Below are 25,521 nucleotides of genomic sequence, written 5' to 3'. Positions count from 1 at the left end.
GATTTTTAATTTAGACTTAAACCAGATCCAGACTTTTCCCATGTTCCTCCTGCTGGGGTTTCAATCTAAAATTGCTAGAAGTCTAAATGAAGTTTATCTCACTTTGTGATAGATGTAGTCCTGAAATATTCAGTGGAAATGTCGATCTGTATTTGATGCCCAACCACTGGTTGATACGTGTTTTTCCTGCCTTACGACTTATGATTTTAAAGCATCTTACCCACTCCTGGAAGAAAGGGCCCGTGACTTAGAATGACTTCGTGGAAGACTGCACTATGTGCTGTGACATCCTAACACTTTCCAGTTGGAAATAACACTAGAACTAGTAGCTAAAACTACCTCCCTCTAATCATTTCACAAGTGAGGCAGTAAAGCTTTAAAATAAAGTGCCTCCCCACACATTGGAAATAGAATTCCATTTACAGAAATTAATTTACATTTTTCAGGAACATGGTTATTGTGTAAAAAGCTGTACATCCGGGCTTATGGCTGAACAGAGGCCACATGTATATAAAGCAACGTCAGTGGGCTTTGGAGTCAGACGAGATGGGGTTCGGGTTCAGACAGCGTCACCTGATGGAATACTTACACTGGGGAGGATACGTCCTCGTGGAGTAGAAGTTAAGATGCAGTGAAGCAATGGTGTAGGGCTTTTGGCGTCCAGAAGGTGCTGAAAAGTCTTAGTTTCTTCTTTAATTTCCCTTCTCCATTAAAAATCGATTTACTTGAATTAAGAAGTCAGGTTGCCAGGGTGCCTGGGCAGCTGAGTGGGTTAAGCCTCCGACTTCTGCTCAGGTCACGATCTCACAGTTCGTGGGTTCGAGCCCCCATTCGGGCTCTGTGCTGACAGCTCAGAGCCTGCAGCCTGCTTGGAATTCTGTGTCTCCCTCTCTCTCTCTGCCCCTCCCCTGTTCACGCTCTGTCTCTGTCTCAAAAATAAAGAAACATCTACAAAAGAAAAGAAGTCAAGTTGAGCTTTCTAACGGTAGTATTGGGGAAATCTGGAGGGGTGAGTGTATGAAATAAAGAAGGTATTGTCAGGCAACAGCTTCGTGACATCACAGTTCACTTTATGTAAAAACCAGAGGCTGCATTGCTGGAGGAGAAGCTAGTGTTCATCATCGAGGTGTCTTGGCTCCCCAGTCTGAACCGGGTTTGTGCCACAGGCGGTGGCAGGGAGCGTGTCTGTTTCTTAAGTGGACCCACGTTCCGAAGGCTGATAAATGTGTGAGCTGCTCGGGATGACCGTTCTTGGTGCACGAGCTCCTTCCAGTTCCTCAAGCTGCAGGGGCAAATCCCTTGAATTCGGGAATTATCCCTTTCCTTTGGCTAAAACTCTTCAGTACTGGCAAGGGGACAGTAATAAAGTGACAAAGTCCTTGCCTTTTCCCTTGCTGTTTGCAGTTGGGCATGTTTCATGGTAGCCACTATGTCGGGCCCTGTGCACCTGTGGGGGTGAAGTGGCTCCACAAAACTCGTCTGGGGCTCCCTCGTCCCAACTTAAACACAACAACAGAAATGCAGCAACCAAAGAAATCTTTACAGGTGGAAAGGACTTTGGGGAATTTTCTTGGCCTTAAGAAGTTAAGCCAATTAACTAGTCAGGTAAGAGGTGAAGATACTTTCTCTTACACATTATCTCCCATATTATATTACAGTTAGAAATATGTTTCTATTCCTTACTATGAATTTAAACTTTTGTGCTCTGACATTTATTGTTCATTTCCCTCCTCCACCTGTGTATTTGTCTCTTTCTCTGTGTGTGTGTTTTGTGTGTGTGTGTGTGTGTGTGTGTGTGTGTGTGTGTGTGTTTTATTCATTAGTTACCCCTAGGAAGGATAAATGGATATAGCTTATTCTGTTTTCATTTTTTTATTTTTTTAATGTTTATTTATTTTTGAGAGAAAGGGAGAGCACATGTGGGGGACAGGCAGAGAGAGAGAGAGAGGGGCACAAGGAGAGGGAGACACAGAATCTGAAGCAGGCTCAAGGCTCCGAGCTGTCAGCACAGAGCCCGATGCAGGGTTTGAACTCACAAACTGTGAGATCATGACCTGAGCTGAAGTTAGACATTCAACTGACTGAGCCACCCAGGTGCCCCAGACATAGCTTATTCTTAAGCCTTAGGACACTTCACTTTTTGAGGGCCAAAGCCAACATGGACTTTCTGCTGAAATTCCTTGATGTTGTTCCAGATTGAGTATCTCACTGAAAATATGGTTGAGGATGACTTCGTTTTCTGGATTACATTCCTTGGAGGAAGGGGCTAGAAACAAGGGCAGGTTAAGTCCCTGTGGGGCAGGCCATAGGGTTTTACTAAAACGGGGAGGGTGAACATTGGCAGCAAGGAAAAAGAAGGAAGAAGAACAAGACAGATAGTGTTTGCTCTTAAATGATCCCTTTGATGGGCTGAACTTGCCTGTTTTTCTTTTCTCTTGGACTAGGGAAACAGACATATTTGGGGTTTAATATTAAATAATATTAAAGGTTTTTAACCTTTGTTGTAATTAATTTTATTAAATTATTCTTCATTCTTCAGAGAAAACTGTTTTACCCATACAGCCTTGACTGCTGGCACTTTTGGGGAATTAGACTACACAGTAATAAATCAAAGTGCAGAATTTCCAACCACAGGAACATGGAGTCCAGGCCAGTACCCTAGCAGGGCGGACAGTGGGGAGTTCTAGAAAGTAGTAGCCCCCAGTGGAACTGAGGGCAATGGAGAGGATGCGGCACGAGGACCAGTTACCAAGATGAGGCTTCGGAGGGGGGGGGGGGGGGGGGATGTGAAATGAACCTTCTCCTTCACAAATCGCATAAAGAGGGTAAAAGTCGGTGAAATGGGAGAGGTTGCCACATAGATCACACTCAGTAGACCCAAAGTATCCCTACTCACAACGTGAAAGAAACCCCAGTTCCCACATTTGCCTCTCCCCTTCTTATCTTGGGTGCTTTCTTTCATTAGGAACAAACTTCCAATGTCAGAGAATTATCAGCTGTGTAGTCACCTAATCAAATAAGACAACAAATCAATCTGAGACCATTTTAACAGGTTAGTTACTATTAAATCAGTAGATTAACACCAGTAATATACTATATCTACATGAGCATCCACCTTAATTGAAGATGGCACAGAGCCACAGTTCCATAAGGCATTAACCTAATGTACATCAACTCAAATTTATGAATATATGTGAGGTTTCTTTGATGTTTCTGTATTTCCATATTGTTTCAATAGCCACAAGTGAAATGTTGTAGCTAAAGAATGTTTAAGATGCCTCTTTTACTGTGAGTTTCCAGTTGCCAGTTGAAGTCCCTACATTGACATTTAACTCTGACATTTACATTTCAAAGTATCCTGCCCTTGTTGATGTATAATTTGCATACAATAAGTTCTTAGCTCAAACTCTAATGTAGTCAAAAGGACAGTCAAATCACAGAACTTTCATAGACTCGTTTCTGTAAATAGCACACATATATTAATGTGCACCACACAGGTGATTATCATTTTGGGGCTTCTTGGAACTCAAAGAGATTTTTATACTGAAGTCATCATCCTACCTAAGTATTCAGCAGAATTCATGAATAGAAGACTCATAGGGACAGAATGGTCTAGATATCAATGGTCACTAACCTCCGTCTCTCTGTACTCATTATTGAAAAAGATAGTCTTATTAGGAGACTGGACTCTCCTTTTGTTGCACATGACCAAAGCTTTGAAATGTTGAGAGGTAGCATCTGTGAAGGATAAGCTGGTGTTCAAAAAGCTTCGTGCAGTTTTTTTCTCTCTCATCCTATGCTAAAGTTGATAATTTAACAACTGTAAAGATCAACTTCTCCATTTCCTGGAAAAATCCACTACCCAAAGTCACATAAAACAAATTTGGAGTAGAAAGTCCATTTAATCACTTCTCAAAGAAATATTTCGCTGGCAGAGAAAGCAACTTGATATTAGAAGTCTGCCTACTTAGGATTTCAGTAAGAACTGCACATACCCTCATGGGGTTGGGTAGATTATCCAGGTCCTCCTGTTGGCCCATTTGACCTCTCTTTCCTGGGCAACCTAAAGACAAGAGCCCTAAATGGTTTCCAAGCCTAGATTTCCACTTCTCCAAGCTACCCTTTCGGTTCTTTGAACCTCTAAGTATTTACCTGGAAAAGCCCCCATGGCTGTCTTACAAAGAAAGCTTCTCTGAATCAACCTTTTTTTTTTAAGAGACAGTATCTGGTTTGTTGAGGACGTGGCACCTCCATCCACCACAATTTAGTGAGTTTAATCAACAATTATTGTTTTAAGTACCTTAGCAAATAGGATGACTATGACTTCCTTATAAGGCATTGTGATTTTTGCACTATCACTTTATTGATTATTTTTGAAACTTAAGCCCATTCTTAATGACACAGCCAGAAATTATAAGTCGGCTCTTGGGTTCCTGTGCTTCTGAGTAACATAGCCATCTTGGGAATGCTACGTTATTAACTCTATTATGATTATTACCAGGCAAATGAAAGCTTTGTTTCTCCATGCTAAATCACAGAGTCAGAAAGAAAAGAGTTGGTTTTTAAAATCACACTGTGCATGCTTAAGGTTGGGCCTTAAATCAAACCTGGTGTGTGTGTATGTATGTATGTATGAGAGGTGGGGAGGGAGAGCGAGGGTGGAGGAGAGAGAAAGAGTGAGAGAGCGAGAGAGAGAGAGATGAGACATTAGTTAGCTTTACCATGTCTCTGTAGTCACATTTTCAGTTCTTGCCTTTCCATTGCTACAAATCCTGGATGAGCAACTTTCTTCATTCCCACATCCTGGGAGCATACCTGTGACATACAATCAATACCTTCTTGGTCTAGATTCTATTCCCTCAAATCCCTTAGTCCCCAGCATATTCAACAAAGAACTGTTGAGCAAGGAGCAATTGCTCACCAGCCCTCCAGGTCTTGCAGAAGGTATAGATCAGAGATCAAAGCTTTTTTTTCTCTTTTATCACCACAATTCAGTGCTAGTACATAGTGAGCACTCAATAAATATTGAGAGAAGCAAGGAAGGAAGGGGAATTTTGCAATTGATCTGGCAAAAAACAAACAAAAATTTGGGTGCTTACTTTTTATGGCATGGCATAAAGGGGTTGGTGGTTAGGAAATCCCAATGCCTAAGATCACTCAGAAGCAAGACTGCCATTTTATATATATGGGGGAGAGGGGAGATACTAACACACATGAAAGTGGCGATGATGATGATGATGGTGACAATGATAATACTTCTTACTTAAAATTTACTGATTTTTAACTGGAGGACTAAAAAATTGAGGAAAGAACACACTTTGATCTGGTTATAATAATATTACTTACAATCATTTACATGAACAACTTCTATCTAAGCCAGACTACTTTGCAATATGATAATGATAATAAACATTTTAATAGGTAAGCTTACTTTTATTATAATTTTATCCCACTAAAGTATTAATCTATATATACTTCTTCATAGCTGTCAGGTAGTAGAGTGATGTTTATTCAGAATATTGCTTAGGACTTTAAAAGAGTCAAAGAAAATATTGCATCTAGTCAAGGGAAAATATATTTCCCCCAGCTGTGGCGAATAAGCTGTTTTGCTCTTTTACTAATTATCCATATCCTCAAACCAGGTTGGATTATCTTCATAATCAGCCTTTGCAAACAAGTGCTATTTTGTTTTGATTACAGACAAGTTGATAGCTTACAAATGTAACAATTTCTTATGAACAGTACATACAGGGATAAGCTGTATGTGTTTAGGGATACCTGATTTGCTTTTCCTGAAATTTACTAAGTTTTGTACCTTGGATATTCTTAAATTTTATAGACTATGCCTAAATGTGGCTTTTTCTTTATTTCTCATTTTTTGTCACACACTATATATATTTTTTTCACTGAAAACATTCACCTTCCAGTCTGGGCAATTGATGTCCATTGTTTCTTCAAACATTAACTCCTCTCTTTACTTCTGGGACTCCTAATATCAAGATGTTAGCTTTTATACTTATCACCTCCACATTGCTTAACTTTCCTTTTATATTTTCTGTGTTGTTATCTTTACCTGTTCCCTTTTGGGAGAGTGCCTCCATCAAATCTCCAACGTATTCATTAATTCTGCTACTGTGCCAATTCTACTTTTTATCCTGTCTATTGTACTCTTTATTTCAAGTCCTATACTATTTTACACATAATATTTCCACCTGTTACTTTTCACATTTTCATACTGTTTCATATTGGTAATATCTTTCCTAAGCCATTTGAGTGTATTTATAATGCTTATTTTGAATCTTTGTCCCATCAGGTGTAAAATTTATTCTTTTGATGGACTCTAATGCAGTTTGCTGTTTTCTTTTAAAATAGCTGTGCTCCTCAGATATCTCCTTACTTTAACCTTTCAGTTAATATTCCTATTGGAGTACACATTGCTCTGTCCAGAAACATATGTGGGGGGAGACCAAAGGTCAAACTCCAGTCTAACTCAGACCTGATGCCCTTGGAGTGTTTGTGGGGCAGCGGACATGTGTGCGCCTAAAGGCGGAGTGCCATGGGCACCAGAAAAACATCTTAGTTTGTGTCACCAGTCCTGGAGGCTTGGGTGAGGAGTCAGGGGAAGAGAGGTGACTATCCAAGGCTATCAATCTCCACCTGCTTGTTTTTGAAACTCCTAACCAACATTTGGGTTGCCAAGATTTTACACTTGAGGACACTTGCATCTATGTGGATTCTGCGCACAATTGAGGCAAGATCGAGAATGCCCTGGACTAGGACCTTCATTCCCTCATGCAACCATTCAAAACAGCCTTCAGTCTTCCCAGGAATTTCTGACAGCTTCCTGTCTATCCTGATGTTTCTATTTCCACTGTTTTCACTGGCGTTGATCTTGGGGGAGTGATCTTGTGGTGCCTGATAGCATAGTGTCTTGATTGGAAGGGGTGATTAAAACTTATCTTACTTGGGGTGTCTGGGTGGCTCAGTTGGTTAAGTGACCAACTTTGGCTCAGGTCATGATCTCACAGTTTGTGAGTTTGAGCCCCACATTGGGCTCTCTACTGTCAGCACAGAGCCTGCTTCAGATACTCTGTTCCCCTCTCTCTTTGCCTCTCCCCTGCTCATGCTTGCTTTCTCTCTCTCAAAAATAATTAAACATTAAAAAAAAACTTACCTTACTCAAACTCCATATAAAATCATGCGTGGTGCTCCAGCGCTTCATAAACATTGTTAACATTTGGTGTAGGCTCACGGTGACAAGATGCTTCATTGCAATATGGAACTTTCAGGCAAGTAAATGGTATTCTATGATAAAATATATTATGGTTGTGAGATTGGAAATGATAAGTCAATACGTATCACCCAAAAATGTGGCCGTGTTTGTTTTATCTCTTCTATCTGAGACACATGATTGTGTTGTTTTTCTGATCCAGAAAGAGAAAATCCTTTAAGATAGCATCAGAGGCCCACCGAAATCTGGCTGGCAGAATTTGCTTTGGCTGCTCTGATACATAGCAGTGCTAACTTCTTGCTTGCTTTAGTCAAGGCTGCTAAATTTGTGTTTTAAAAACAGTCAACCATCAAATCCCAGTCCTTTAACACCACACGAGTTAACATTTCTCTCTCGTGTTATATGTCACCATAAAAATGCCCTGCTTCGTACAGTCATTCAAGGACACAGGCTGACGGACCTTCCACTATGCCAACACATGGTGGGAGAAGAGAGAGAAAGGACATCTTAGATCTGCTCTGCTGCACCACTGCTGCTCAAAGCTCATTGGCTAGAACTAGTCAAATTGCCAGGTTTGCCCCCTATGGAGCCGGAATGTGTTGTTTTCCATATGCCTCAAAGGAGAGGATATTGGATATTGACGAGCTACCACATGTCCTCAATGCTGTGTCAAATGTGGTTATGATATAAGCTTGGTTTCCAAGATGATACACTACTCAGATTCTCCTCTTAGCTTTTTTATTCACTTTTTCACCCAGTGGATTTACTTGTTTCACATCCCTTATAAATATGTTTCCCAAGGTTCAATTTCCAGCCATATGCTACACTTCTTATGTACTATTTTTCTTGAAGATTTAAGAATCATCCATCATGGTGTCTCTCATAGTTCCTTAACTATAGAAGTCTAACAAATATTGAATTATTGATGAGCTAATTAAATATGAGCTCAAAGCTAAATGGTGATTTTAGAAATTCTGTATTTGGTATGCATATTTAGTAATCTTTTAAACTTAATAGTATAAATCTTCAGCATTCTACCTCCTTTTCTCATATTTCTCCTCTTTTCAGTTTTTTTTCACCTTAACACCTTAACTTTACTATTAAAAAAAAAAGTATTAACTGTATAATGAACTCTGGCCTTTGATAAACCAGAGTTTATAAGTAATAACAGCATGAGGATATTCAAATGATGAAAAAGTAAACAAGAAAGCAAAGTATTATTTTTTATTTCCTGCTTTTTAAAAAAAAAATTTTTTTTAACGTTTATTTATTTTTGAGACAGAGAGAGACAGAGCATGAATGGGGGAGGGTCAGAGAGAGAGAGGGAGACACAGCATCTGAAACAGGTTCCCGACTCTGAGCTGTCAGCACAGAGCCCGATGCAGGGCTTGAACTCATGAACTGCAAGATCATGACCTGAGCCGAAGTCAGATGCTTAACTGACTGAGCCACCCAGGTGCCCCTTTATTTCCTGCTTTAAACCACTGAGTGACCATCTTCTTTATCAGTTGTCTCTAATGACTGTTACACAAATAATGCTAACTTCAGTGCCAGAATAATTTTGGAAACAGTATTTATTTTGTTTAGTATCTTCAATTGGAAGCTTTTTTAGAATAGTGTTTTTCATAGGTAGGAGCAACGTTTAGGGCTAGATGACCAAAACTAATGTTTTAAAATACTGAAAGTCATTTGCATTAAAAGACTTTTATGTGAATATATAAGTACCTCAAAACACAAAATAGATTCATTTAAAAAAATCTATTGAACACAACTGTACTTAAGGCATCTTGTATAAATTCACTTTGAAATCTCTGACCATCAGGTAACAATGAATAGATTTCTAAAAATCTATCTAATCCTCTTAGATGGATTTAAATTTGTACATTTCTCTGTGTGTACTATGTATGAATATATATAGGCACATGTACATATATGTCTCTGTATCTATATATCTAAAGAGAGAGCAAGGCCGATGATCTGACTCTTGTTCCTGCTGTTTTGTCATTGGGTTCCATAGGCCAGGAAAACTTTTTCTTGCATTTATTTTTATTTGTTTAGTCCAAAAATATACCAAAGGGAAACTATGATTCCATATGGAATTAGGGGTATACTTTTTACTCTATGCCAAACATATTGATAAACAAGAGTCATAAATCAGATTTATTTTCAACTAAATTATACTGAGCCTCTACTATAACTGCCTGCTAGAGTGCTAAATGCTTTTATGTATCTTTTATGTTTTATAAAGAGCCAGAAAACAGTACCATATATATAAAAATACTGTGTCTATTATGATTTTTTATAGATTTATTGGAGTATAACTAAAATAAAACAAACTGCACTTATTTAAAAAGTACAGTTTGTTAAGTATCGATGTATGTACACACTTGTGAACTCATCCCAACAACCCAGATAATGAAGATATCAATCAGCTCCAGAGTTACCTTGTGCCTTTGTCATCCTTTCCTCCCACAGCGATCGCATTACCATTCCGTCCCCCACCTGGGCAGCCAGTGATCTGCTTTGTCATTAGATTTGTTTTCATATTCTAACATGCTACATACATGGAATGATATAGTACAGATTCTCTTACGTTTGGCTTCTTACAATCATCACAATTATATGGAGACTCATTCCTGTTCCTGTGTGTATCTACAGTGTTCTATTTTAATGCAGAATAGTACATGTCCATGGTTTGGATATATCACAATGTGTTTATGTAGTCACCTGTTTGTAGACATTACAAGTAAAGCTGTTATGAACATTCAGGTTCAAGTATTTGTGCGCATTATGTTTTCATTTATCATGGGTGGATATGTACCAGTGGGATGACTGGGTCATATGATACGTATATGTTAATTTTTAAAGTAGGTGTCAAACTCTTTTCCAACATGGTCATATCATTTCAAATTCTCACTAATAGCGTATGAGGGTTCTGGTGGTTCTGCTTCCTTGCCAACACTGAGTACAATCAGCATTTTTAATTTTACTCATTCTAACAAGGGTGTAGTAGTATCTCATTGTGGGTTTAATTTATATTTTCTTAGTGACAATTAATGTTATGCATTTTTCATATGCATCTATGCAATTCTTTGAGGAAGCATATATTGAGATATTTTGCAAATCTGGATATAGGAGTGTATGTACCTTCAAAAGCGTTTATACTTTTTTTGTTTTTGTAGTATTTTAGAAGTCTGAAATTATTTCTGAGTAAAAAAGTAAAAAAGAAGAAAATTGTTACATATATTTGAATATACAAATATAATAAATATTTAAAGTATAAATATATACAATATAATATTAACTATCATATAATATTATATTAAATAATAGTTTAAACCCCAAATGATGCTGGCAAAGATCAAGAAGTGGAGAAGGACAGGTGTGAAGAAACAGAAACATAAAAAGCTTCCTATCTATTGAAGTGAACTGAGTCAAAAAAAAAGTTAGTTTCAGTCTTGACTTGCATAATTAGAGATCTGTTTTTTCAATGCAAGTACAAACAAGAAATGAAACCCGTACAAATCACTGCAAAAGACAAAAGCAAAAGAACCAAATTCCTTATATCGAAAGACAAAGAGCACGGGGCTTGGCACCAACACATAAAAATAAAGAATTTAAAACAACAGAACAGACAAATCATACATAAAGATTCTTTGAGACACGCAAAAAAAATGTTCATGACAAAATGTTAATGTGTAAGATGCAAACGTGTATTCAGAATGACCATAATTATGTTAAACACACACATATATATTCAGCATAGAAAAAGAACGAATGGGGCCACCTGGGTGGCTCAGTGGGTTAAGTATCCGACTTTGGCTCAGGTCTTGATCTCACCATTCGTGAGTTCGAGCCCCACGTCCGGCTCTGTGCTGACAGCTTAGAACCTGGAGCCTGCTTTGGATCCTGTGTCTCCCTCTCTCTCTGTCCCCCAGCCCCCTGCTTGTGCTCTGTTTTTCTCTCTCTCAAAAATAAGTAAACATTTTTTAAAAATTAAAAAAAAGACAAAAATGAATAGTTGTCTTTGGGTGGTAAACTATGCATACTTTTTATTTTCTTAATTATAATTTATGTTTTTTTCAAAGTTGTCTATAGTGAGCATGAATTACTTTTATGCCAAAAATAGGAGTTGTATTTTTAAAAAAGAAAAATATAGCTTTTCATCTCTCCCTGTTTCTAGAGCTAAACCTGATTAAATGGTGCATGAAATGGCATCAAGACCTTCTGCCTAACATTTTCCATGAAAAATGTAAGTCTGCCCCTCGGGCAACATTGCTGAGGTAACAAGTTTTATCACTTAAGTTGTTTTACCTGGAACACTATCCCTCACATCAATTTTAGTTTCATCTTGGGTATATGAAAGGTCATAGCAAGAAGTTACAGGAATAAACATTAATGTCAGTCAATTTTGATTAAAGTGGAGAACTTTCTCCCATTCCAGAGGACCTAAAAGAGAGGGAGTTTTTCCTTTAATTTTTCAATTGTTGTTTGTACTATTAGATGGTTTGGGATCACCTTCAGCAGTGTTCTATTTGACTTCGTGGATTCACAAAGGCAGCCGAGGGCAGAGATTAAGAGCATGGCCTCTGGAGACAGGATCTAGACCTGAGTCCCAGTCCTTAAGCTAATAAATGTCTTTGTGCCTTAGTTCCCTCATCTGTGAAATGGGGATGACAATAGTATTACCTACCTCACAATTATTTTGAGAATTTGATGAATTCATGTTTGTAACATGCTCTGAACAGTGCCTGAAACACAGTGAGTGTTATAGAAGTCTTAATTAAATAGACAAAATAGATAACTGAGTTGTAGTCTATGGCACTTCCATCTTCCACCAAGCTCTTGTCCCCTAGAGTAACATAAAGTACTATTTCTATATCTTGTCATACACAGAATTGTGAAACACATTGCATTTTTCCATTTTTCCATTGTGCTCCTGCTTCCTTTTGATCTCCTAGTCTTCTAGATACAGTGGTTTTCAACCCTTTCTTTATCTTCCATCACCTCCTCAAAAGCTACCTCTCCCCATGGATCCTGCATCCTTGCAGTCCTATTTTCTACTTTCCAGAATCATGGCTGGGGATAATCTCCACACCAACTTCTTTTCGTGCTCTTCCTTTGCACAGAGCCTTTCTGGAGGTCATGCATCAATCCTATGGATCCAGAATGGTGTGACAAAGAACAGTCGTCAGAGGGACATTAAGCAAGTGTGCTGAGGAAAAGGAAATGGTGTTCAGAGCTCCTAGGAAGTCAGTAAATATTCTGGGTTTACCAAAACTAATATGCAATTTTGAGGACTCTATAATATGCTCACGTGTATGTTCCAGTAGGGAGGGAAAAGTGTGCACCATTTCTCAAGCTTATTTGCCTTGTGGAAACTTTTATTTTCTCTCTATATTCCTGTTGACACCTGGAAGAGTTGGCAGAACACCGCTCTGAAAAATGCTGCATGCCTTTGCTGAAAGGAGTGGCACTCTGTGGTGGAAACACTCCACAGTCTTGTGGGGAAGAAATATTTCTGAAGACACCATTCAAATTACACCATTTTGGTGCAATTTGGTGGCCAGAATGGATTCATCATCAAAATCCTGAAAGTAATTTGATGTCCCTCATCCTGCCCCAGGCCTTCATATGTGTATTCATTCTACACATTTTTATGGAGAGCCCACTGCATGGCTAGATGAGCACCCCTGACTTTGTTTCCTTGGTCGGGACCACAGAGCCTTACTGGACAGCTGAGAAGGACTATGTGATGACGATTGGAAAATATGGATCCGACATTCAGGTAAGGGACTTTACCCCCCACTTTATGGCACTAGGAAACAGAGCCAGACCCTAGGTGTGGATGGATTGTGAAGGAAGTAAACAGTCACGTGAATTCTGCTTGGTCCACTCTTTACAGTACGCCATTCGAGTGTCCTTGGCAACATTCACTCGATCTTCAGTGTAAGAATGGTACAACTTAGAGTCCAACAAGTTACATGAGCTGATAATAAAAACAGTGATGAAAATAGAAAATATTTACTACGTTAGGCACTTTACATATGTTAAATCTGCTTTTACTTTACTTGGAGGGCTAAGTATATTCCTGTCCCTGGTTGAAATGTCAGGCAGATACCTGAATTTTTGGAATCTTAACAAGAACATACGCCTTCTAATCCCATCTGGGCATAAGAATATTCTCAGTTTAATAATTAAAATGCTCAGTGCAGTGTAATAACTCATGTTCCAAGCTTTCTTCCAAGTTAGTCCTCCCTTCCTGTCCCAGCGTGGGCAACTCCTCACACCCTCACTTCAGAGATAGAGTCCGGGGCAGGAAAGCCCTGCTTGGCTGGCACAGATTGCACCTTTGGGGCTCCTGAGCTGGTGGACCCCTAGGGCTGAGTCCTTCTCTGGCAGAGCTCCTCAGAGACACTGCTGTTGGGGCCCTCACACTGTGAGGCTCACTGCGCCTTGCCCCAACTGGTCATCATGTTTCCTCCCTCCTGCCCTGGGCATCTACTTGGTGACCCATCTCCTTTGTGGTGTTCAAGGAATTAAAAAGGAAGCCATGAGACTGAGGTGGTGCTACTGTCTTGGTAGCCTGTGTAAACAAGCAGAAACTTAAACACGAGTCAATTCCTGTAAATGCACTCCTTTGAAGAAAACGAAATTTAAGAACAACCAATCACAAACAGCCAACTGGTTGCTCCTAAATAAGGCAACCACGTAAGCTACATTCAATCAGTTTCCTTGCTTTACTTCCGGGTTTGCTTTATAAAAGCCTTTTTCTCCCACCTCTTGTCCATGGAGTGCTCCATCCCTATCCACACTTGCTCTAATAAACTCTTGAAAATTGCAATGGGCCTCAGGTTACCCTGTAACACTGAGTATCAGATTGTCTTTCCAGATAGGGATTCTTCACATGCTTGGAGTTCGCATCTTGTCCATGAGAAACAGCCGTGCTTTCTGGCAGTCAGCAATAGAAGTGTACTTTGCAAGCAGTTCAGCTCTCCTCCCTTGGCTCTGCTACCTCAGGCCTAACCAGCCACAGCCTCTCACATGACCTTCATGTGCTTCAACTCCAGGACACTCACATCAAGTCCTCCCAGTGTTTCTCTTGAAGGTCCCTTTCTCATGTAGGTGAGAAGGAACGTTACCCACTCTTCACTGTGGTGAGGATGCTCAGATCTCCAACAACTGTCCCAAATAAATTCTCTCTTATTAAAAAATGTTTATTTACTTATTTTTAAGAGAGAGAGAGAGAGAGAGAGAGAGAGCATGAGCAGGGAAAGGGCAGAGAGGGAGGGAGACAGAGGATCCGAAGCAGGCTCCTCACTTCAAGCAAAGAGCCTGAGGTGGGCCTCAAACTCACGAACCATGAGATCAAGACCTGAGTCAAAGTCGGATGCCCAACCAGCTGAGTCACCCAGGTGTCTCTAAATTCTCTTTAAAAACAATTCTTTCTTTTGACCCATCCAAGCTCTCTTACATGCTTGGGGGTATGTATTGAGCTGAAGTTTGCAGTGGTTGATAACTCTTTTCACAGGTACTGCATCAGTGGCCTATTGAATACCTTGCTACAAAATGTGGAGATATGTTGAACCTATGATTTAGTTCTCAGCCTTTGGGGATTCAGTGTAAACTGAGGTAGGGGGTCTCAATCTAACATCCTGGAATACAACCAGTGTCTGATTTCAAGTGATAGATGTTCTCTGATTATTAATTAGAGACTAGTTACTGGAGTACAGTATAAGCATCACACAGCCAAGGATTTCTATCCTTTTAAAAAGTACTATGTCCCCAGCTCCTAGAACATTTTGAGCCTGACATACAGTGGCTCAACAAAGTTTTGTTAAACTTATGTATTATTTTACAGATAAGACAATTGAGGCTTAGAAAGGGTAAGTAACCTGTCCAAACTTAGTCACCTAGTAAACCATGGAGCCATGGTTTGAATAATTGGCGACAGAAAGCAACTAATGGTAATCAGGTATATTTTATTTAAGCTTTTCTTTTTTTTTTTTAAAGCTATTCTTTTATATATATTCTGTGACTTTATATAGAATTATTTGCATAGAGCCTTTAAATTCATCTTATTTTCATAGAAATCTTCTAGAATTTGATTACCCTGTATTTCAGAGATTCATGCTGGCTCATCGCCTATCAGACAACCTGACCTTGGATGGCTACACTGCCATCTGGTGTTGAATATATGAATTGCCTTTATTAAACACCTTTAGGATAATGGCTTTTTTGAAACTTTATATCCATTAAGTCATTTAATTTTCACAACGACCCTGTACAATAGGTACTATTTGTTATACCCATTTTATAGATGACTTATACACTGGCAGGACCAGGACTTGATCCCAGGCTGTCTAGCTCCAAACTTCAGTCTTTTATTACATTGTCATGTTTTTCTATAGAGGAGAACCAATTCACTCTATTTCAGTAATACTAGATGTTTTAGACCCTCTGCCTTCTCACACTTCTCCAACCTGATGTTGTAATTTTATGGGTTCATTATTATCTCCACCAGCCATATAGTTGATACTAGGGAGAAACTCAAAATCATTTTGTTATTTACTCATATAATTTTCTTTTCCTCATTTCTGAGTATTTTACCACCAATCCAAGTAGGAAAGTTACAGTCTGGTATTTCACCAACCATAATGAAGCTTACTCTTCAACATCTATCATCTCTAGTTCAATAAACACTATGCAAGAGTTCACATGATATTGTTATAAAATAATGATCCACATGGAAATGTTTGCCTCATTACTTTATAGTTATTTCTTCTAAAGTTAATACTTCACTACCTGAATGGTTTGGAGGAGAACAGCTCTCCTTTGCTGAATCAGAAAATCTGATAATTGCGTATCATTAATCTAATGTCATAGCACATTAAAAAAATGAGTAGGTCAAACATTCTTAGTGAGACCAACATTTAATGCTATGCCCATTATTTTCATAATGTTTACTATCTTTAAAATGCCTTGCAGTTTGCAGGGCACTTTCACATAGCTTTTTTTGTTTTGTTTTGTTTTTATTCTTATAATTACAATTTGAAGTAAGTATTTGTACTCTCATTTACAGATGAGGAAGTTAAGACTTAGAAAGGTTTTTGTGACATGTCCAGGGACATAGTTAATAAGTAGCTGAGCTAGTGCTAGAATTCTGTCTGATTATAATCTGGAACCAAACCATTTAAAAGGCTTTCCTAATATCCATACTAATGTCAATTTCTAAATGATCTTTCTTTCCCAAGAGATACATCCATGAGAAAAGAATTTCAAGGTCAAATGCATTTGGGGAACACTGTCTATTAAGTTCCCCATTGGAAGAATCACAGACTTGTTATCATTTTTAAAGGCTATGAAGGACCCTTGCATTAATGAAGCACATTTAACTTTGTTTAATCTGGGTTTATTCCCAGATTTAATTAATCATTGAACTTTTTCCCCCAAGTAATTGGTAATAACAGACAAAAGACCTGCATTAACAACTGTTCAGCTTTAACTGAACAGTGTATTACCAACCATTCTAAAAGGCCCAATGCTCCATGTGGACAGGCCGTATTTTGGATGAGTTTAGGAAAGATTAGAGCAAGACAGTAGTCGTGAAAGAACAGAAGTGTATGCTTTTGCTTTTTAGTTTTTAGTCAAAGGGACTTGCCTCATATAAATGCCATGAAAGTAAGAACCATTTCTAAACATTTTTTGAGGCATATAGTGCAATCCCAAAAACGTATGTTATGGAGGAGAGTGGCATTAATTTCTCACATCAGTTTTATTAATCATAAACATTTGTTTATCAGAAAATTGAAAACTTAAGCCTATTTTTTTACTTAATAAGGGGCATAGCACTGGGCAATTCTGATGCAGAAAGATCATTTACATAACTGCTATATGTTTAAGGAACTTCTGACCATCATCACTTAATGAATTGACCAATGTCCCATACGTAGTTTTCTTTCTTTTTTTTTTTTTTTAGTTTTATTTGAGAGGGAGAGAGAGAGAGAGAGAGAGTGCATGCGTACAAGTGGGGGAGGGGCAGAGAGAGGAAGAAAGACAGAGAGAGAGAGCCCCAAGCAGGCTCTGCACTGTCAGTGTGGAGCCTGATGTGGGGCTCTAACTCATGAACCATGAGATCATGACTTGAGCCAAAATCAAGAGTGAGATGCTTAACTGACTGAGCCACCCAAGTGCCCCACCCATATGTTGTTTTCTTAAAGGTCCACGTTAATGCCAATAATATATTAGAGGGGATTCAAATCTATTAGAAAATAAATTATCTCACAATTGGAAAAATAAATAATTATTTTCTACAGTACTTTTTGACTGAAAAATCAATTCTCTTTCCTTTTTTCCTCTCTTCTATTCTCTCATTCACCTGTTTATTGGTCCAAATTTCTTATCTCAGAACTCTACAGTAAAGGAATTTTACTCAGACAGAGTGGGTACAAATGGACAGACTGATGTATATCTTCAGTGCAACTAAAGCCCTGGCACATTTGGACAAGCACAGGTACAACCTGCCACACAGATACATATTAATTTAGCAGGCTCACCTGCCCACTCCCTCCACCAAAATGGAACAGAAAACTTAAATCTAAACTTGTATTATGCCACATTTCAGTCAGGTCTTTAAATGAGTATTCTATGCTGGGCACTAGATTGTATTCTTGGCATCATGAATCTTCCATGAGTGATAACTCTGCTTGCAATAAAAGGTCAACAACAATTTTGAACAATTCAGTTTTTCTCCAAACATTTAATTCTTGCCTGCATGAGCACCTTCATGTATACAGACACACACAAACATAGAGTTTACTAAATTATTGCTCTTTCAAAACCTACTGTTTACTGGTAAGAGAATTTGAAAACCCAGTAGCCACATAGCAAGTCTGAAAACAACTCATAAGCTACCAAATTATAGTAAACCTGGATTTAATCCTACAGATTGTTCCCTATTACTCTCATCCCTAAAGACCAGGAATTTCACATAGGTCTAATTGGTATACCTTTGTACTTTGTAAAGAGACACCCAGCCTATTGTAAACCGCCACACTTGAATTGCTTTCGTGGTGGAAATATTTACTAAAGGTCAAGTTGTATCATTCAAGCAAATAAATCCTAACAAGAGCAAAGGCTGAAATGTCTTAAGTGGCCTTCCACTTCCATGAACCTAAGAGGTATCTCTTCACCTGTTCTGTGGTATTGAGGAAATAATAATATCTTACCTTGGTGGTATGCTTCATAGTCTACCAAGCATTTTCCCATGTATCATCTTATTGTTGCTTATCACAAAAAGCCTGGAAAGCAGGAAAAGCAGATATTATTTTGAGTTTTACCTAAAAGGCAACTGAAGTTGGAGGAAGGTGACCAGTTTGCCCAGGGAGATGTACTAGTGGAGGACAGGGCTGAGACCCACAGACCTCCCAGATTTTCATTCAGTTCTCTTCCCATAACCACACTGTGGTCAGAGTTGATATACAGACTGAATAAATAAAAGATAAGATTGAGTTATACTTGTTTAAAAAAATTTTTTTTTAATGTTTATTTATTTTTGAGAGAGACAGAGACAGAGCATGAGTCGGGGAGGGGCAGAGAGAGAGGGAGACACAGAATCCAAAGCAGGCTCCAGGCTCTTGAGCTGTCTGCACAGTGCCCAACGTGGGGCTCAATCCCATGGACTGTGGGATCATGACCTGAGCTGAAGCCGGACGCTTAACTGACTGAGCCACCCAGGTGCCCCAAGCTATACTTCTTGCATGAAGATTCCTGAAACCCAGTCAAGCTACCAGAATTTCTGTGCACTAAAATACTTCTGATTTGAAAAATATTTTTTTTCAGTAACTGCATAATGAATTACAAACACCAAATGATACTTCCTCAGGACTTCAGCCACTTGGCAAGGTTAGCAAATTAAAGTAATAAGCAGTGAGAGAGCTAATCATTGAAAGATGGTTCCGTGAGACAAAAATGCCCAGAAGTTGGGCCACCTGAATTCCTTTTACAGCTATGTCACTGACTTACTGTGTTTCCTTTGGCAAACTCTCTGGAGGTCAACTTCCTTATCTATCAAGAATAATAATACGTGCTCTGTTAATCTCCCCAGGCTCTTTAAGGAGCTTGGAAAAATAATTTACGATGAAGTTGAAAATAATGTCTCTATTCAAATGAAAGGCCTGTAGCTGAGTTACTTGACTAGAACTTCTTCTCTTTTTAAATCAGGTGAATAATAAATAGGCTTAGCATTTTAAAAATTGTGTATTTTATTTCTGGTAATATGTGCAACATTTCAGAAAAATACAAACAATTTTATATTCCTTTCTGATGTTCTAATGACTACCCCCATTTACTCTGATTTTGCTTGTACTTTTCTTTTTAATAAAGGTGCCAATTGAAAGTGAAATGTACACTCAAGGAAATATTTAATGTCTTATCCATAGTTTGAGGAGAGTGAAGCAAGAGCCAAAAATTGGGCAGGCTTCAATCCAAACAGATTCTGTAGTAAACTGGCCTCTTCAAAGTGAACACTGAAATGGAAAAGCTAGGAATCTGTTATCTGTGCAGTTTTGGCAATCAACTTCTTAGTAATGCAGTTAGGACAATGAGGTGAGGACACCATTCTCCTGTTTGTACTTCGTCATTATTTAAAAGCTGGCAAGATTCCAGAAAAGTGTAACTTTTTTTTTTCTTTTAGAGAAAGAGAGAGAGAGAGAGAGAGAGAGAGAGAGAGAGAGAGAGAGAAGAGAGAGAGAAAGAGAGAATCCCAAGTAGGTTCCAGACTTAGTGTGGAGCCTGATGGCGGAGCTCAATCCCACAACCCTGAGATCATGACCTGAGATGAATTCAAGAGTTGGACGCTCAACTGACTGAGCCATCCAGGTGCCCCAGCTTAATAACTTTTCACACGAATTGCAAAAGGCTGTTAGTGAAATAACTTGTTTGTATTGTAATACAGTTTGCTAAGCATTAATTAGGTGCAAAAAAACACTATTCAACCTTCATATGCCTGTGCTAGAAAGCATTGAGGGTGTAGACAGTTTGTAAAAAAGCATTGAGGGTGTAGACAGTTTGTAAAACTTAGAAGTGATTTGATGCATAGAAATTGTCAAACCTAGATATGTTTTAAGAAAGGAAAATGGTTAAGTAATGGAATTAAATTTGTTAAGGAGGTTATGTAGCAGGATTTTAACACCAAGGAAAGTACTTTATTTTTTATTTTTTAAGCCATACTTATAGCTACTTTAAATTTTATTTACTTTAATTTTACTTTATTTTCCTTGCAGATGATTTTGATTTTTGCAATAAATATTATGTTTCAATCTAAATTGGGTTAGATCAAAAAAATAAGTTGCTTATCACACAGACAGCAATGCGTTTAATTAGGAATTAAACTATATACCAAAACCCACACTTCTACTACCCCACACTGTATCTCTTTACAACTTTTGATCCCATAATTCCACCTCTTGTAATTTACTACAAGGAAATAATTTATCAGAAGAAAACAAGCTGTCAGGAAAGAAAAAGAAGGAACTTAAGGTGTCTATAATAACAAACATTTAAACAAATTAGGATAGATGAACTAACAGGCTATTTACATATTGTGAAAGAGACTTCCTATTAATGCAAAGTTCAGCTCTTCCCAAACCACTCTAAAATGACAAGAAACGGGGGGGGGGGGGGGGGGCAACAACATAGAGTATGAATGGAAAGAACATCAGATGAGAGGTGTCAACAGATTTATGGAAAGAAAAAAGCCCAGCACATTGTGTTACTGGATTTAAAGAGCAGAGGCAACTGCACTTGAAGGCACTGCAGATGGAGACACCAAAGAAAAGCAAACCAGCCACTCCAGGAAGCAGGGAAGGGCTGGGGGCATATGGCTTAGTGGGAGGCAAGGATGGGATGGGGCTTGGGGGAAAGGCTGTGTGGAAGACAATGATGGATTTCTCTTCTACATCTGTTTCTCACCCAGTCTTCTACAGGCTCACCCTTTCTCCTTCTTGGAAGAACACTGTGTCCTTCTCTGAGTGGGACCATGTGACTCAGAGGAGGACATGGGCACAGAATCTGGGAAACATAAAGCTAACACAGGAAAGCAAGGAGGCAGGCTTAGAGAAGGGGCTCACCCTGGAGCGACTCTGTTAATTGAGTTCTGCAATGCATGTGGTCAAGGGCAGCCTGAGGGCACAAAAAAGACTATTCAGAGAGCACTTTGGCTTTTAAAATGCTCAATTTAGTAAGGTTACAAATTCAAAATTCTTAAGCACTTAAGTTGACTTAAAGATAACAGTATCATATTTATAAAGCTAGTAAATTTTAATCACTTTTCAGGGATCCTCTTATTAATATTTAATCCCATTTAGTAGCTTGGTTCATGAGACTTGTTTAAACTTTTTAAACTGCATTTTAAATGCTTTAAATGTGCGACACATATTCCAATCCAAGGTGCTCATATAATTCTTATAAATTTAATGTTAGATTTCAACTTGAAATCAAATTAAATCAATTACACATCTTAAAATTAGAATCATAAAGCTGATTTGTTAAGTCCAATTAGCCAAGTTTTCTTAAATACTACAGTTCCATAAAACTCAAAACTGCAGATTCTTTTTTAAAATTTCTTTTTTAATTGTTTTTAACATTTATTCATTTTTTGAGAGACAGAGAGAGACAGAACATGAGCAGGGAAGGAGCAGGAAGAGGGAGACACAGAATCCAAAACAGGCTCCAGACTCCCAGCAGGATGGGATTCTTGCCTTCAACTTTGATTGGACTTACCGAGCACTATTTATAGCTGCTATACTAAGTAAGCTATGACCTAAAGAAGGAAGAGGCTTTTAAGTACACTGCAACTCTTAAAATGAAAATACACATTACCTATTTTTTTCTGTCTACTCAAAGAAGTTATTTCAGCACAGAGACAGATGAGGGGCTTGAACTCACAAACTACAAGATCATGACCTGAGCTGTAGTCAGATGCTTAAGCACCTGAGCCACCCAGGCGCCCCTTTAAAAATTTTTTTAAAGTTTATTTATTTATTTTTGAGAGGGGGAGAGAGAGAGGTGGGAGACAGAGAATCCCAAGCAGGCTCTGTACCATTAGTGCAGACTCCATGTGGGGCTTGAACTCAAACCATGAGATCATGACCTGAGCTGAAATCAAGAGTTGGTCTCTCAACTGACTGAGAGAGAGCATGTCTGTGCAAGTGAGGGAGGGACAGTGTTAGAGGGAGGGAGAATCTTAAGCAGGCTCCAACTCAGGGTGGAGCCCCACAGGAGACAGGATGGCAGGGTTCAATCTTACACCCACTGTAAGACTATGACCAAGCCAAAATTAAGAGCTGGATGGTCAACCAACTAAGCCACCCAGGTACCCCTGCAGAGATTCTTTAACACAAAAAAAAAACATTGTTACTTTGATTCCCTAAATATTCCTCTACTTAATTCTGAGTCTTATCAAGGTTAAAAGGTAAATAGTTCTTTCCCACTAAGGAAAAAACTACTACCTACCAATAAAATATTGAACTTACCATCCTATGTCATTTTTATGGCCATCTTCTCAGCTTGTTCAGTTTCCTTCTGTTCTGAGAAGACCTTGAACTAGGCAAGGATGGGATTCTTCCCTTCAACTTTGATGGGACTTAATGAGCACTGCTTATAGCTGCTATACTAAGAAAGTCATGACCTAAAGAAGGAAGAGGATTTTAAGTGTGCTGCAACTCTTAGAATGGAAACACAAATTATCTAATTTTTCTGTCTACTCAAAGAATTAAGTTGACCACTTCCATGTAATTGGCTATATGACTTGATGGGATTTTGAATTTCTTTGGCCCTTCTTCAAGTATAAATATCTCCCTGTCTAACTTTAAAAACTGAACTTTATGAACCCTTCATTCATTTTGAATTTTTCCTGACTGGTAAGACCACACAACTCTTAGGGATAGAAAGATGTCATTGGATTGACCTCTGAGTATCTGTCATTGTTTTTTTTGTCTAGTTTTGTGGGCCCAACTTCTAAAGTCATCCTACTGACAAGAAACAAGAAGGTGATATTCAAGGGGAAAACATGGCACTAATTAGTTATCTGTTACTTTGAAAATAATATTGAACTCTGCTTTATATATTCATTGGAAAATTAAAAAAACTCACAATACATATACTGAATGGGGACCAATGAAACAGTTTCAAGAAGACCAAGTATCTTACAAGAAAAGGAACAATCAGAGCATTCTACCTGGCTCAGCAATAAGCAGTATTTACACAACCACTAACTGTATGCACTGATTAATGATTTAACATTATTAGAGACAAGGAAGGTAGACTTCAGAAATTTAAATTCTTACTTACCATAACAAGAAGTCAATAGATAATATCTAAAATTGGTAAAACACAGTTGTAGAAGATTATTATACAGAAATATGGGGGCGAATATCTGAAGAAAGGGCTGGAAAACTTATAAGGAGATGCCTTTAGACATTGAGACTTGGGGGCACCTGGGTGTCTCAGTTGGTTAAGCGGCCAACTTCAGCTCAGATCATGATCTTATGGTTTGTGAGTTTGAATCTTGCATTGGGCTCTCTGCTGTCACCACAGAGTCTGCTTCAGATCCTTTGTCTCTCTCTCTCTCTCCCTTCCCAGCTCTCACACACACACAGCCTATTTCTATCAAAAATAAAACCAAAAAAAAAAAGAAAGCAATCAGTCAGTTAAGCATCCGATTTCAGCTCAGGTCATGATTTCGTGGTTCCTGGGTTCCAGCCCCCGTCGGGCTCTAGCCCACGTCAGGCTCTAGCCCACGTCAGGCTCTGTGCTGACAGCTCAGAGCCTGGATCCTGCTTTGGATTCTGTATCTCCCTCTCTCTCTGCCCCTCCCCAGCTGGTGCTCTGTCTGTCCCTCAAAAATACATAAACATTAAAAAAATAAAAAAGCCCCCCCCCCAAAAAAAAGAAAATGAGATTTGACTTGGGGTAGGGATGGGTAGAGGTCAGAGAAAAAGAGTAAGGAAAGTGAAGCTCTTTTGTTACATTTTAGTAACATTTGACCTAATATGTATTACTTTAATAATCTTAATTTTAAGAAAATGCCAGATTTTAAAGTGACAATTATGACCATTATAAATACTACTGATCATGGGAAAATATCATGTAATGTGGAGTAAAGAACCTAGGAAAAACATTTTATGTTTATGGTGCAATAATTACAATTATGTAAAGATACTTAAGAACAGTAACTGTAAGAGACCATGAAAAAATGAAAACACATATAGGGTAATAGAATAAAAGTGACTTAAAAATTTTTTACTTACTGTTATAATATTAGCTTGACATCACTTATTTTGAAAAATTATTAAAATTTACAGAATACCACGTTGAAATACACACTTTATTTGGGATTATGTCAGCATGGAAATCATCCCTGTCTCCAACAGTTTATATTCCAATGTTATGAAATTCTTGAAGTCTCCTAAATTAAAGTCTCCTACTCTATACCACCCCAAGCACATTCATGAAGTCGTCGCTGTTTTCCTATCTTACCCTTTAAATGTCTCTTCCTGCCCCAACTTTATTCTGCTCCTTTTATGCCACAATAACACACCACCATCTACTTCCTCAGAAAATCTCCTAGGATGCCAAGTGTTTTTTCATGGGATTTGCAAGGTTTTTTTTTTTTTTTAATGTTTATTTTTGAGAGGGAGAGAGACAGTGTGAGCGGGGGAGGGGCAGATTGAGAGGAAGACGCAGAATCTGAAGCAGGCTCCAGGCTCTGAGCTGTCAGCGCAGAGAATGACATGGGGCTTGAATTCACAAACTGTGAGACCATGACCTGAGCTGAAGTTGGACGCTTAACTGACTGAGCCATCCAGGCGCCCTGCAAGTTGTTTTTTGAGTGAGCTTTTTTTCAGTGTGATTTCTAGTGTGGAAGCACCCTGTGTGTGCCCTGGATTGTGCAAGTGTCCCAGTGTATGTTTTGGCATTTGCTTCTTTTTGTGGACCTACAAGGGTAGGTATAAGATCTTACAGTTCTGGTTTGCACACTGTAGAGCCTTTCCTGCTTTTACGAATGGAACCCAGCTCCAGCCATATAGACAGTTTGCAACTTCAAGGCTTCCTCAACAGTACCCTTAGCTAATATAGTTCATGCTGATCAAGTAAATTATCCCTGAAAAATCAGGGATTCAGGTACCCTTTGAATCCCTTAGACAAAAGGACTTCAGACTTGATTCAATTGCTGATTCCTTTCATTTCTGATACCTTCTGGTTTTAATTTCTTGCTTTTGAGCTGCTAT

General features: G+C 38.6%; 1 long non-coding RNA gene across 1 annotated transcript; it reads right to left on the bottom strand.

Annotated features, from left to right (window-relative positions):
• Positions 1-894: 894 nt before the first annotated feature.
• On the bottom strand, positions 895-23,839 carry LOC123379258. The gene is made up of 5 exons (XR_006583513.1): positions 22,765-23,839; positions 18,460-18,531; positions 7,175-7,305; positions 4,722-4,815; positions 895-948 (listed from the first exon to the last, which is right to left on the bottom strand). It is a non-coding gene; the product is annotated as an uncharacterized LOC123379258 (long non-coding RNA).
• Between the last annotated feature and the right edge of the window lie 1,682 nt (positions 23,840-25,521).

This window comes from Felis catus, chromosome A1, assembly GCF_018350175.1.
Source record: "Felis catus isolate Fca126 chromosome A1, F.catus_Fca126_mat1.0, whole genome shotgun sequence".
In the NCBI taxonomy this organism is placed as follows: Eukaryota; Metazoa; Chordata; class Mammalia; order Carnivora; family Felidae; genus Felis; species Felis catus.
This window is presented reverse-complemented; position numbering and strand designations above follow the sequence as displayed.